This window comes from Cinclus cinclus, chromosome 13 (genome assembly GCF_963662255.1).
Source record: "Cinclus cinclus chromosome 13, bCinCin1.1, whole genome shotgun sequence".
Classification (NCBI taxonomy): Eukaryota; Metazoa; Chordata; class Aves; order Passeriformes; family Cinclidae; genus Cinclus; species Cinclus cinclus.
Window position 1 is genome coordinate 14,080,822 of NC_085058.1, and position 8,017 is coordinate 14,088,838.

Here is an 8,017-nt window from a genome sequence, read left to right on the forward strand (position 1 = left end):
CTGCACCGGCCCCGGCCCCGCGGACCTTCCGCCCCACCCCCGGGCAGGACGGCCCCGCTGTCCGCTCCCTCCTCGGGTGACCCCGACGCCAGGCAAGGCGAGCACCTCGGAAGAGCCCGGTCACCAGGCCGGTCCTGAATTATTTAACGTGATCGCCCAGGAACGAGTCCGCTGCCTTCCCCTCTTCTACGTCCTGCACGTCTGACGTCACTTTTCTTTAATTAGGAGAAGTTATTTTTAGCCAACCTGGAGTAACCCCCCACGCCTCTCAGCCTCGAGCTGCATCTTCTCCGAATTGTTTTTTTTTTTGTTGTTGTTGTTTGTTTGTTTTGATTTTTTCTTTTTTGTTTTGTTTTGTTTTTTGCTTTTCCCCTCACCATCGGGGCATGGCAAAGAAGCAGCCGCTCCCGACGGGCGTGAAGGAAACGCGTGGCTTTGTTTAGTAATTAAAAGCCGCCTCTGAACAAGCCCCGGCGCCGAAAAGGCAAAGCGACTGCGTCTCACCCCCGGCTCCTCTTTTCTCTCCGGCCGTCGGGGCCGGGACCCAGGTGGGGACCGCCCCGGACCTTCCTCGCTTGGCGGGGCGAGGTGCTGTCCGTCCGGGGCCGGGGGTGGAGGCACGTCGAAGGGATCCGGCCAGGGGCAGACTCTCAGGCCACCTGCACTGCTATGATTCGGGTTTCCTTAAGGCTGAGGCCTAAAATGCGTTTCACTTCCAGGGTGATACAAGGAAAAAACAAAACAAAACAAAACAAAACACAAAAACCAAACATCAAGCTCCGAGGAAATAAACATTTGCGGGAAGGCAGGGAGCAAAAAGGACGAATGAAAGGGGGAAAAAAGAAAAACAAATTAGGACAAAAACAGAAAGAAAAAGAAAATTATAATAAACAAGGACGAAATAAAAATGTTCTTTTCCTTTTTTTTTTTTTTTAGCAAAGAAAATGCATACAGCAAATGAAAAATGAATTAAATCCTCCAGCCCCAGAAGTCGGTGGCACATAAGGGCACGAGCAGCGGTAGCCCCGTTGCTGGTCCTCAAGGGTAGATCCGAGCAGGGGAACGGGACCCCCCTGGTGTCCCAGTCGCCCTTAAAAACAGGCCCAGCAGCATCACCCGCTGCAGCGGGAGGATGAACTTCCTCGGGAGCCCGGGATTTCTCCCGCGGCCTAAAGCCTGGGTGTCCCGGGAGGCTTGGCCTCATCCGGGGGTTTTGGCCGGAGCGGCTTCTCCGACCGGCGAGAGGAGAGTTTTGGGGGAACCTCGGCAGCCCCCGGCAGCGCCCGGCCCCAGCTCCGGGCCGTCCCGTCGGGGCTCAGCCCTCCCCGGGCCCCTCTCCCGAGCTGCAGCATCCCGGGCACCCAGGGAGAAGCTGCCGGAGCAAACGCGTTCCCAGCAGCCAAAGGTCCCCTGTGTTTCCCACTCGTGCCCCGCGGAGGCTGAGCCGGGGCCGGAGAGCGGCGCGGGGCGGTCCCGGTCCCGCGTGGGGCCGGCACCTGAAGGCGCCCAACTTCCCGGCGGGGACCGGCCCAACTTCGTATCCCCCCTCGCTCTGTTCCTCTCTCCCTCCTCCCCCTCCGGCAGCCAGTGTGTCCCCCCCGGAGGAGACCGTCACCCCGCACCCTCCCGCCTCCCGGGGCCGCCCCGCCGAGGCGGCGATGCCCGGCCGCGACACTCACTCTGCTGCCGTGCGGAGGGCAGGACGGTGGTCCCCGGGAGAAGCGGGCGGCGGGGCCGTTCCCCTCCCCGGGGCGGGCGGAGGGGCGGGCAGGGCTGTCCCCGGCCGAGCGGTGGCCCCCGCAGCCCCCAGCACCGGGCGCGGGCCGGCGGGGGCGGCGGAGGTGGCTCTGCCCCGGCTCTGTGCGTCTTCCCGGCTGCTGCCGGTGCCGGCTCTGGTCGCTGGCCGGGAGCTGCCGCCGCCGGCAGGCTCTGCCCGCACTGACGTCAGCCCAGCAGCCGCCTATTCACTCCAACCATGGCGGAGAGGAGGAGGAGGAGGGAGAGGGGGAGGGGAGGAGGCGGTGGGAGGGAGGGGGAGAGGAGGAGGACGGGAGGAAGGCGGCGGTGGCGGCGGGGGCTGGTGGCTGGCAGCCTCCGCCGAGTAGAAAGCGCAGCCCCTCCGCCTCACCCCTTAATTACCCCCCGAGGACGGGGCTGGGCGGGGGAGGGGAGCCGTGTACCCCTCTTCCCCCGCGGTGAGCCCCTCTGCCTCCCGCTCCCCCGGGGCCGCCGTCGCTCACCTGGCCGCCCCACCGGGCACCCCACTCTTCCCCCAGCCCCGGGAAGCGCTTCTCCGGGGAGAGAGCGGGGCCAGCTTCCCCCCCACACCCTGCCACTCGAGTCCCCTCTTGGTAGTGCCCTCCATTCCTTGAGGAACGGACCCCGTGACGACGGACAGGGAAAGGGCTGCGGCTGTCCCTAGCCCTCTCCTGGCCCGGGCAGCTCTCACCGCCCCCCGGCCGCCTTCCCGGCCCCGCACCGCTGTCCAAATGCTGAAAGGACCCGCGACTGCCCGGCCCGGCCCGGCCCGGCCCGGCACGGCACGGCACGGCATGGCACGGCACGGCACGCCTGCGGCCGTCGGGCAGAGCCGGGGCGCAGGCTGTCCCTGGGCCGACTCCCCGGCCCTGGAAAGGGGGTCCCTCCTGGAGCCGAGCCGGGCCGGGCCGGGCCGTGGCTTCCCCGACGGACAGGCCGAGCCTGGAGCCCGGTTCGCCCCGACAGCCGCAGAGCAGCGCCCGGTGGCCACAGCGAGCTGGGGCCAGGGCGCGGGCACGCCGCTACCTCCGGCCCGTCCCCTCCTCTCCCCTCCGTCTCTACCTTCCTTATCGTCTTTACAGAATCACACACCGCACTGCCTGCAGCCTCTGCTGTAAGGCTCAAAAAGCCCTCCCCAAAATCCCACAACCCCACACACCTCAATCCAATCCCTCCTGGCACACCTTTACTTCGCTTCTGACCTCTCCTCTTCCTTCCTGCGTTCAACCTGGCTCCTAATTTTTATCTCTGATTCACTCCACCGATGCCCCGGAGCAGCTCTGGGGAGTCTCTCGCCGCCCCGATGAATACACTGGGATCCCCAGACAGGTTTTCTATGTAGGAAAAAATAAACCGATCGAGCCCGAGAGATCTGCAACAGCCGAACACGCCGCCTCGCCTTTACATTTGTGTTTTTAAATTCCCCCGTTATTTTCCTTTTTTGCATCTGCGAGTTGCCACGAAAGGAAATACAACCCCAAATGCCACCGCCAGCAGAAAACGGAGCTCGTTGCCAAATTCCGTAGGATTTTATTTTAAAAGCGATTAACACTATTTTAAAAAATTTAAAAAAAAAAAGCGCGTCTTCTCCTCTTCCCGGGGAGTGTAAGAAATCCTTTTGCTCACCCAGAGTCGAAAACCTAATGGCATTGTCGTTAAACACGAAAAGGAGAATATTAAGAAATTGCAACACTCCCTCCCGAGCGCTCCCCCCCTCCCAGTTTATTTGCCCTAATAATTAATTCACAAGAGCTTAACTTCGGTGTAACCCCGGCGGTCTTTTCATTAAAAAATCCCCGCGTTTCCTATTGAATTAGCTCTGCTCCATTGTCGCTGAAATGAAGACGCCAAACCAACTTTTACCCTGAGCATTTTCTCACCAGCCCAAAGAAAAGTCTCTCTCCTTTTTCTTTTCTCTGATTTTTTTTTTTTTTTTTAAATTCAAGCACCCAGGCGATGGACGTGTCCTGCAATTTAACTACTTTCAAATTCTTTGTTCGGGTCCCACCGGGGCTCTATTGTCACCCTATTGAGAGAGCTTATTGCCAAGTCAAGCCTGAGCGAATTGAGACACGCACGGGAGGAGCCCCGGGGGCTGGGAGCGGGATCCGTGGGCTGCTCGGCCCGGGGGGACCTCGACCCAGCCCCGAGGGAGCGGGCAAGGAGCGGGGCAGGGGCTGCCGGCAGCCCCCGGGCCGGGATAATCGGCACCGATTCCACAGGAGCTGCAGTGGCCAAAGCAGCCCCGGCCCCGTAGAGCGCGGTGGTTGTGATGGGGCAGCCTCGGGAGTGGGCGCCCCCCGGGATCAGGCTCCTTTGAACCCTCAAAGCATCCCCTGCAGCAGCGCCCTGGCTCAGGCACCGCCGCTGCGGGCAGGAGAGAGACTTACCTCGGATGGCCACGGTGCCGCCAGCTTCACTCCTCCGCTGGTTTTCCCTTAATCCCGAAAAGGAGGGTCCTCCTCTACTCTCATCCCACCCCCGACTCCTCCACCTTGGAGCCGGCTCCCGCCTGTCTCCCGTCGCCCTCTTCAGCGCTCACTTTGGGAGCTCCGGGGCTCGCTTCCCGAGCAGGGAAAGAGCAGAATGTTGAGGTGCTTTTCTTTTCTCTTTTCTTTCCCTCTCTCCCGACTCCTCCCCAGCCTGAAAAAGGGGTTGCGAGCTGGAATAGGGGGGTACGAGCTTCACGGAAGGGTTATTTCAGTAATAAAAAAAACCTGAAAGCAGTACTGGGCACGGATTCCCACGTAAGCCCGTACGTCACCTATAAAAATTGCCCGTTTCTCCTGTTTCTTTGCTCCGGGGGGCCATCTGAGACATCTCTACATGTGGAGGGAGGGGGTGAAACCCCGTTAAAACCGGCACCCCATTAAAAACGTCCTGCTCCAGCTGGGAGGGGAAAGCAGAATCGGGGGATCCTGGAAGGCAGGGGCCGCCTCTCTGCATGATCACCCTCTGTCCCGTGGTGATATTTGGCCGCTCCCTGCTCCCCAGAAATACCGATCTGGAGCCCTTCTCAGCCTCTCGATGCCGGAGAGAGAAGGAGGTTTACGGGGTTCCACGCCGGTCGCACGGGTAGGGCCGCGGCGGGGACAGGGGTGCGCTGCGGGCATCGCTTCCCCCTCTTCGCCGCTGTCCTCCTCTTGTGACCAGCGGCGTCTCCGCCGTGTCCCGGGGGAAGAGGAAGCCCTTGACCCCTGGCCCGCGGGGCAAAGGGGTTAAACAAAGTCCCCCCGCCCCATTATCCGACAGACAGCACTGAGTCCCGGCGGGGAGACGCGTTCTCCAAGAAGCTGGCGAGAAGTCGCAGCTCCCACCTCCGGTACCGGACCCCGACGGGGCGCACCTGGATGGGGATGCTTGTCTGACAAACAGACATAAAAACAAAGCAAAAAAAAAAAAAAACACCAAAAAAACAAACAAACAAAAAAACTAGGGAATGAAAAAAAAAAAAAGACTATACACACCCAATTCCGATTTAATGCATTGCATCCGGTTCTGCTGAAACGGCGGATTTTTTGAGGTTATTTCAGGTTGTTCACAGTGGAGATTTTTTCTTTCTATAGTGGTGCCGTGCCTTGCCGAGCCTTCCTTCCTGCACTCGGGTGAGGCACAGGCAGCACCGGCCCGGTCCTGCCTACGGACAAGGCAGCGGAGCTCGTTGTCATCAACCCTCCCCAGAGCGCTGCCGCGAGAAACATTTCTAGAAGAATTTATTTTTTCTATTTACTCTTTGGGATTTTTTTTTATGGATTTTTTAGAATTTATTTTTTTTGCTAACACGATAAAAATAAGAAGATAAAAGACGCCAAATAAGAGAAATCGGCGTTAACACAATTCATCGGAGGGGAGAACAAGTGCACTGGGGTCCTTTCCTAGACCCATCCCGGAGCCGGGGGTCCCTAAACCGTTTTTCCCTTCACTCCAGGGCAGCTCGTGGCTCTTCCATCCCGGCCAGAGCACTCGCAGCCTTGGAGCATCTCTCCCTGCCGGCTCCGCACCCCACGCCCCGCCAAGCTCCCGCAGAAAGACCAGGAAACCTGAAGTACCCGGTATGGAGGTGGCCGAGGACAAGCAACCCCTGTGGCTCCTGGCAGGCTCAGGCAAAGCGGGTGCCTCCCGCTGCTGGGTGAAACTGTGTGAAGCACAATCCCCGCATCGAATCTCAAGCTGGGGAGCAGCAGGGACTTTGGGGGGCACCGAGGGGCTATGAATCGTGTTCCAAGCCGCAGAATCCTGCATCGAGCCCTGCGTGTGTGTGCGCGCGTTCCTCACGTCCCACACCGCTCCCGTGCTGACTCTGCCTCTTCGGAGAGCGGAGGGCAGCGGTTCCTCACCCTCCATCCCTCCGATTCTGCACCCCCAAAGGGAGGGTGATGAGGAGCTGCAGTATCGGAGACGAGGCGCACCCGGGGTTTGGAGTTCCGCAGGGGCCGGGGGGAGGTGAAGGGGAGCCACGGTGCCCGCTGCCCCTGCCCGGCGCCGCACGGGAAGCGGAGAGCGGGACGGGACCCGAGCGGTGTCCGAGCCCCGACGGCCCCGCCGGGCCAGACCCGGCCCGGCCCGGCCCGGCCCGGCATGGCCCAGAGCGGCGGGACCGCAGCGCCACCTGGCGGCTCGGCCCGGCACGGCACGGAATGGCCCGGCACGGCACGGCGAGGAATGACCCGGCACGGCACAGAATGGCACGGCCCGGCACATCCAGAACAGCTCCTGCGGCATCCAGGGAGCCTGCAGCCACCTGTCCGCACCTTGGCCCCTCCTTTTTCCCTTCCTTGTCAACCTCCATCCCATTGCTTGCACCCTGCATCCCCTACACCCTGCAGCCACCTGCCCTGCAGCTGGCATCCCATCTGCTGCACCTGTAACCTTCACCCTGCATCCCATTCTTAGTACCTACCCTACATCCATATCCTTACACTTTACATCCTAGCACCCTAATTCCCTGCCCTACATGCTTACATCCCATTCCCTGCACCTGTGGCCTTTTCCCTGCACCTTACATGCCCCTCCCTGCACACCACATTCATACCCTGCATCCTACAGTCTACTCTTCTCCACCCTACATTTCGTCCTGCACCCTACATCTTGTTCCTTGAGCCCTATATGCCCTGTCTTACATCCCTGCATCTATGGCCTTTTCCCTGCTTGCAACCTGCATCTCACTCCCTGCATCTGCGGCCTTTTTTCTGCACCCAACACCATTCCCTGCATCCTCCATCCCATTCCTTTCACGCTGCATCCATTCCTTGCACCCAACACCATTCCCTGCACCCTCCATCCCATTCCCTTCACCCTGCATCCATTCCTGGCACTCTTCATCCCCATTCCTTGCACTCTACCCCCTCTTGCCTACACCCTACAGCCCATTATCCCACACTCGGTGCTCATGTTCGGCTCTCCATCCCCAATCTCTCCGCGAGGCTCGGAGCTTTCAGGGTGACAAGGACCAGCGCGACGAATGCTGGCCCCGCCACCCTGAGCGTCCCAGCCTGCTCGCCCGCGCCCCGCCTCCTTCCTCGGGCCGCTTAAACTCACGAGCAAAAGGAACCCGGTACCGGGGCCGCGGAAGCCCCGGAGCCGCGGCGCGGGCTGGAAGAGCAAAATGACAGAGCACCCACACAGCGCTCTCACCGCGACCGCGGCAGGACTCGAACCTGCAATCTTCTGATCCGAAGTCAGACGCCTTATCCATTAGGCCACGCGGCCACCTCCACATCGCCTTCCCCGCACGCCTAACTGAGGGAATCCCGGCGGGCCGTACCATGCGCGGGAGGGGGGCGGGACGGGACGGGACGTCACCGCGGCCGGAAGCTCCCCCGCGCGCCCGGGTTTGGATCTGCCCGCCCGTCCAGGCCCCGGTGACGCTTGCGGGGACCAGGCGGGAATTTTGGGGTGAGCATCTGTATAGGGGAAACATCTGTATGGGCGAGCGTCTGTATGGGGGGCACGGCTGTATGGGGGCACGGCTTTATGGGGGGAAACATCTGTATGGGGGAAAATACCTGTATGAGCGAACATTTAAACGGGGGGCGCGGCTGGGGTGCATGGCTGTATGGTGGAAAATATCTGGGGCGACATCTGTATGGGGGAAAACATCCGTATGGGGATACAGTTATAATGAGAGAAAACGCCTGGGGACGAAGCTATATGAGGGGCACGGCTGTATGGGGGCACAGCTGTACAGAGGAGTGCGTGACTGTACAGGACAGTGCGTGCATGGCGGGGGTGGTGGTCAGTGCTGAGCTCACCCCTCGCC

The 8,017-nt window shown here is 60.8% G+C and overlaps 1 non-coding gene across 1 annotated transcript; it reads right to left on the reverse strand.

Annotated features, from left to right (window-relative positions):
* Positions 1 to 7,394: 7,394 nt before the first annotated feature.
* Positions 7,395 to 7,467, reverse strand: TRNAR-UCG (transfer RNA arginine (anticodon UCG)). The gene has a single exon. It is a non-coding gene; the product is annotated as a tRNA-Arg (tRNA).
* Positions 7,468 to 8,017: the final 550 nt, after the last annotated feature.